The following is a 6,000-nucleotide window of genomic DNA, read 5'->3' as shown; positions in this document are numbered from 1 at the left end:
AATGAGTTAGATGTCGAGCTGAGAAAGAGGTGTTAGTATAGTGCTACGCGTAGCCTGGGGTAAGTATTTCTAGAAAGGAAAAATCAAAGTGAAGGTGTTATGTGGAATGTTGGATGTTTTATAATAATAATTATTATTATTAATTTATTGGTTAACTTTTTTTATCAAACCCTTACTCTGTTTTATCTAAGTAATCATTAATGTATAAATGTATTGCATAACAGGTACTTTTTAGCAGCCTTTTTAAATAAGTGTATTTTTGCAATTTCTTTAATCTTTCTTGATAATTTATTGTACAGTTTTATTCCTTGGTAGAAAATGCTGTTTTGAGTTTTATATTTATTTTTTCTAGATAAATGTAAGTTGATCTGTCTCTTGTTGCATGGTCATGGACAGAGCTGTTTGTGCAGTAATTACCTATATTATTTTTGATGTGTACAACTGACTGATAAATGTATTTGCATGGAGCAGTCAAAATCCCCAGTGTTTTGAACAGATGTTTACACTGAGTTCGACTAGTATTTTTGGTTATTATTCTTATGACTCTTTTCTGGAGTTTGAACATTGTGCGCGTTTGTTCCCCAAAAAAGAATGCCATAGCTAAGAATTGAGTGTACATATGAATAATATGTAACTAAAAGACACTGCATGTTACCCACTGACAATAGGATTCTAAGGGCATAACAAGATGATGACATTCTGTTTGCACGTACCTTTGTGTGTTCACACCACTTCAACTGAGAATCAATATTCATTCCTAGAAATTTTGCATTTGTTACAGTCTATAGAGGTGCCATCTGCATTTAATTTAACATTGTCATTTTTCATCTTCAAACTGAAATTCATGGCATTAGTTTTCTTTATGTTCAATGTCTCTGTATTGCTTATTGACCAACCGTAAACTTCCATGAGAGTTTCATTTACTTTCTCTGCAAGGAGTTCTTGTTTTTTCTAAGTGACTATAATATTGCTGTCATTAGCGAAGAGAATTTTTTCACCTTGAGTAACACTGCTGGGAATGTCATTGGTGTAAATCAGGAATAGTATGGGTCCTAATATGCTACCTTGTGGAACCCCCATATTAATGTATTTTGGTTCTAATTAGTGTTTTACTAAATGTTTAGATCTATTTGAAGTATGTGTTCTCTACTCTTTGTACCCTATGTGCTAGGTATGATCGAAACCAGTCATTAGCTACCCCTCATATTCCTAATGCTTCTAATTTATTTAATAGACTCTTGTGGGTGACTGTATCAAAGGCCTTAGAAAGAAACAAAAATATGCCTGTGACACATTCATTTTTACCAAGAGCATCAAGTACAACTTCTGGGAATTCTACTATGGCTGACTCCATATTTTTGCCACTTTGGAAACCAAACTGTGATTCGCCTAAAAGATTGTATTTATTCAGGTAATTCATTAACCAGTATTTCGTAATTGCTTCTATTATTTTTGAGAATGGTGACAGGAGAGAAATGGGCTGGTAATTTTCTATGACTTCTGCATTACCTTTCTTAAGCAAAGGTACAACTCTTGCCTGTTTTAACTGCTCTGGAAATGTCCCTGACGTGAAGGATTCATTTATTATATTTGTTAAGGGGCCTTGTATAACCCCTATGCATTGTTTCAGTACACACATTGGTACTTCATCTAAGTCTACTGACTTTATTTTTTAGTTTTTGAACAGTTTTATTGACTTCATTCTCTGTGGTTGGAAGTAACATGATTGTATTTAGTGCAACATTATGTACGGTGTTATATTTGTTTTGGGGAATTTCTGCTGTAACTTCTCTGCAGTACTTGAAAAATACTCATTTACATAGTTAGCTAAGTGTTGTGGATCATTTATTAACTTATCCCTCTCCCTTAGCAGTATGTTATTCTGTGTTTGTTTGCCTCTACCTGTTTTTTTTTTTTTAATATATAACAACCCAGACTGCTTTGCTTTTATTCTCTGCATTATATATTATTTTGTCATTAAATTTCTTTTTTGCAGCAATCAGCACCTTTGTACAGATCTTTTTGTATCTTTGATAGAAACTTAAGATTTCTGCATCATTGTAAATCTTTTTCATGGAACTGAGGTGTTCAAGTGTTTGGGAGGACTTCTTAATGTCTGCCGTTATCCATCTGTTTTTGTGAGATGTTGATACAGACATGAATACTTTTGGAAATGCCTTTTCAAAGTTCAATTTAAACAATGCGGACAATTTAAAGAATTTCATATTCACATTGGTTTCCTTATACACTTCATTCCAGCTTTGTTTTTCTAGTTCTTTTGAAAAATCTTTTATTTTGATTTCTGATAGATGTCGTTTGTAGGCTTGAAGTTTTGGGTACGATCCGATGCCCGATTTTACCGTTGATATTTGACAGAGATAGTCTGATAGTCCAAGATCTTTTACAACTACATCACATTTTTCCCTGTCCAAATTTGTGGCCACATGGTCAATTATTGATGCAGACATTGTGGTAACCCTTGTTGCACTATTGACCAATAGGGACATGCCAAAACTTTGAAGGATATTTATGAAGGTGCTGCTGGATTCATTTATGACATTAGTGTTGATGTTAATGTCCCCACACAGAATTATGTTGATCTTTATACTTGGGGCTTTATCTAGAACTTCTGTTAATTTATTGAAAAAAGTGTCCACACTACCACTGGGAGACCTATACACACACAAAATGATTAAGTTCTCGGTGATATCAAGCCCTTTTAATTCAATAGCATACAGTAACATTAAACTGGAAGCAGTGGATCACAGGAAATGGAGATGCAAGGAACCTGTTAGCATGACAGAATACTGATTGTATCTGTGTCTTACTTCCTTTTTTTAAATGTATTTTCTGGATAACTATTTTGGAAAGCTAGTTTCAGATTTTGACACAGCTTACTATGGAATGTATTGAATTTCACATTAGCATATCTTTCCACATACACCTCATTCCATGCCAACTATTTTAAGAATGCCATACACATTGTTGGAGAATGAGTATTGTCTATGAAAATGTTATCGATCAGGGTCTGCCTATGTTGCTGCATTGAGCTGAAAAATTTTCTACTGAAACCAGACGGAAGCAGCCAAATAATGATTCTAGTTCATTTTTCCTGTCAGGATTTTTCGAAGCTACAAACTGAGCCTTCTTGTCTGACAGGTAACTCAATAATGCACCTGGATTTAACATAAATAAAAGTTTTCTGGAGGGGCGATCTGTAGACTTACAATTACAACAGAATTATTCTACAGTAACAGCTCACAAGCACATTTATAAGTTCTGTTTTATGCAAAAACTGCTTATTTCAGTATCTTTGACTCTGTATCTGACTTTTACTTGCGTAGCAACTCCTTTTTCAATGCTAACTCTACACGGACATGATGGTAGTTTATAATCCCTGCTATTTAACATCTCCTCAATCATGGTGGCAAATACCACTAGTGTAACTGACCATGCCAGAAAAGATACAGAAATTTGGGGAGCATGTTAGTGTCTTGGCCACAAATTTGCCACATCTGGACCCAATGGACCACATGTAGCACAAGCTCCATGTCCACTTAACCACTGGTTCCTAACTTACAGAAACTGCATGGTTGCTCTGTGTACATTGGGGAACACACATCTCTGTAAACCTACCAAGGACTTGTTGAATCTATGCCACACACAATCACCATTGTAGTGTTCCAAAGGTGGAGCAACATATTGTTCAGCAGGTAGTCATAATGTTTTGGTTCATCTGTAACTACATGATTATACATTTACTTCAAGGGTAAGGGTGAATTTACTAAGGAATGGCTTCACACAAATAAGAGATCTCACCAATGTGCTCTGCCTCTGATGAATGGATGGAAGACTTACTAAAGACAATATGTGACAGCAAAACACACTACAAAGGGATCATGTAGAAATTTTAATGTGAAAGCAAGGCACCCAACATTCTTCAGTGGGGACTTCAGTTATGATACCAGAAGACAATTTTGGATTTTCTCAAGAACAACTCCACACTGTTCTGACATGTCTTCTAATGCTACCTACCCAATAGTATTGAGAATCTAGCAAATAACTTCTGTGGTCCACCTGGTTATATGTCTCATTTCATTTTTGTTACAGATATAATTATCTTTTCTACTCCTGTTTGTTTCCCAACCCTTCCCAACATGGATGCCTCCATTGCTTTCTGAGCTACACAGTTTAGTGTTTTTTTCACATGAAAAGTTGTCTAACTGCCATAAGTTTAGTTTTGGAAAACTCCAGGCAATTACGTTTCTTTTGCTATTCTCTAACTGCTCCAAATACAAATTAGCCCTATAATAGTTGATTTTTCAGGTTCAGTTTCAAAAGAATTGTATTGAGTTTCCAGAATGAGATTTTCACTCTGCAGTGGAGTGTGCGTTGATATGAAACTTCCTGGCAGATTAAAACTGTGTGCCCGACCGAGACTCGAACTCGGGACCTTTGCCTTTCGCGGGCAAGTGCTCTACCATCTGAGCACCTGCCCGCGAAAGGCAAAGGTCCCGAGTTCGAGTCTCGGTCGGGCACACAGTTTTAATCTGCCAGGAAGTTTTGTGTTGAGTTTGTTAAAAAAACACGAACATCTGAGATAATGAAAATCAGTTTGTATACATAAGTCAACATAACAACTGCAGTACATGTTAAGACAGCATAGCATTCAAAATGTTTAATTACTATGCTCATGTCACAAACAAAACAATTGCACAGTACTAAAATGCAACAGCAAATGAAGCAGGTTACAGTATACAAGGCCTGGATCTTATGATCAAATGAAGGGACTAATGGATAAGGTGCACAAACATTTGCCAATTATGACAGTTCTCAGGCTTAATATGCTGACTGCTGCACACATGGATATTTTACCACCAAGCCATGGCATCCGGCGTGAGGCTCTACTGTGTCTGTCGACGAGCACATTGCATCAGGCGTAAGTCTCTGCTGTGGCTGGTGGTCACCTTGTGTCAACATATTACAGCATTGCACAATGATATAAAGAGAACTATTTCAAACCTAGAAATATGGAATAGATTCACTTGCTACGCTACCAACATGAATATTTTTTCCTCTCTTTCACACTCTATTCCATACTTCATACATTTACATCCTTTTACAATTTCTTATTCAAACTGTATTTTGCAAAACTTCGTTAATCAATGTGTTATTTACAGTCTGCAAGATAAGTATGAATAGCTCATGCAGAAACATTTTACTTGAAGTATTCAAAATTCCCAGTTTGTGAAAATTCTTGGCACATTTTTGTAGATCCACATGCACACAGGTGCACCAATACTTCTGTATATAAAAGAAATCATCATTTATGCCAACTTCTCTACTCCTGCCTTACATTACTATTGATGGTACACTTTGTGGTAATTGTTCTTAACGTGTCTTTAAATAGGTGTAATCAAACAATGGAAAATCCTGGATGGAATAATGACAATATTACGAAAAGGGTAGTTGCTACTGACCACATAACAGAGATGCTGGGTCGCAGATAGGCATAACAGAAAGACTGTCAAACAAAGCTTTCAGCCAGATAAGCCTTCATCGGAATTACACACACACACACACACACACACACACACACACAAGACCACAGTCTCTGTCGGTAAGGACGACGCTTGGGTGGGCGGGGGAGGGATGGCAGGGCAGAAGGAATGTAAAGTGCTGCTTGTGGGAGCATACCAGGATGAGGTGTGGAGAGGGTAGGGCAGCTAGGTGCACTCAAGAGGTTAGACAGAGGGGAGAGTGGGAGTCAAAAAGGAGAGAATTAAACAGACTGTGGGTGCATTGGTGGGATAGAGGATTGTGTAGTGTTGGAACGGCAACAGGGAAGGGGATAGGTGGGTAAAGGATAATGACTAACGAAGGTTGAGGTCAGGAGGGTAACAGGAACATAGGATATATTGTAGGGAGAGTTTCCACGGGCACAATTCAGAAAAGCTGGTGCTGATGGGGAGGATCCAGATGGCACAGGCCACCAAGCAA

This window comes from Schistocerca cancellata, chromosome 1 (genome assembly GCF_023864275.1).
Source record: "Schistocerca cancellata isolate TAMUIC-IGC-003103 chromosome 1, iqSchCanc2.1, whole genome shotgun sequence".
Taxonomy (NCBI): domain Eukaryota; kingdom Metazoa; phylum Arthropoda; class Insecta; order Orthoptera; family Acrididae; genus Schistocerca; species Schistocerca cancellata.
This window is presented reverse-complemented; position numbering follows the sequence as displayed.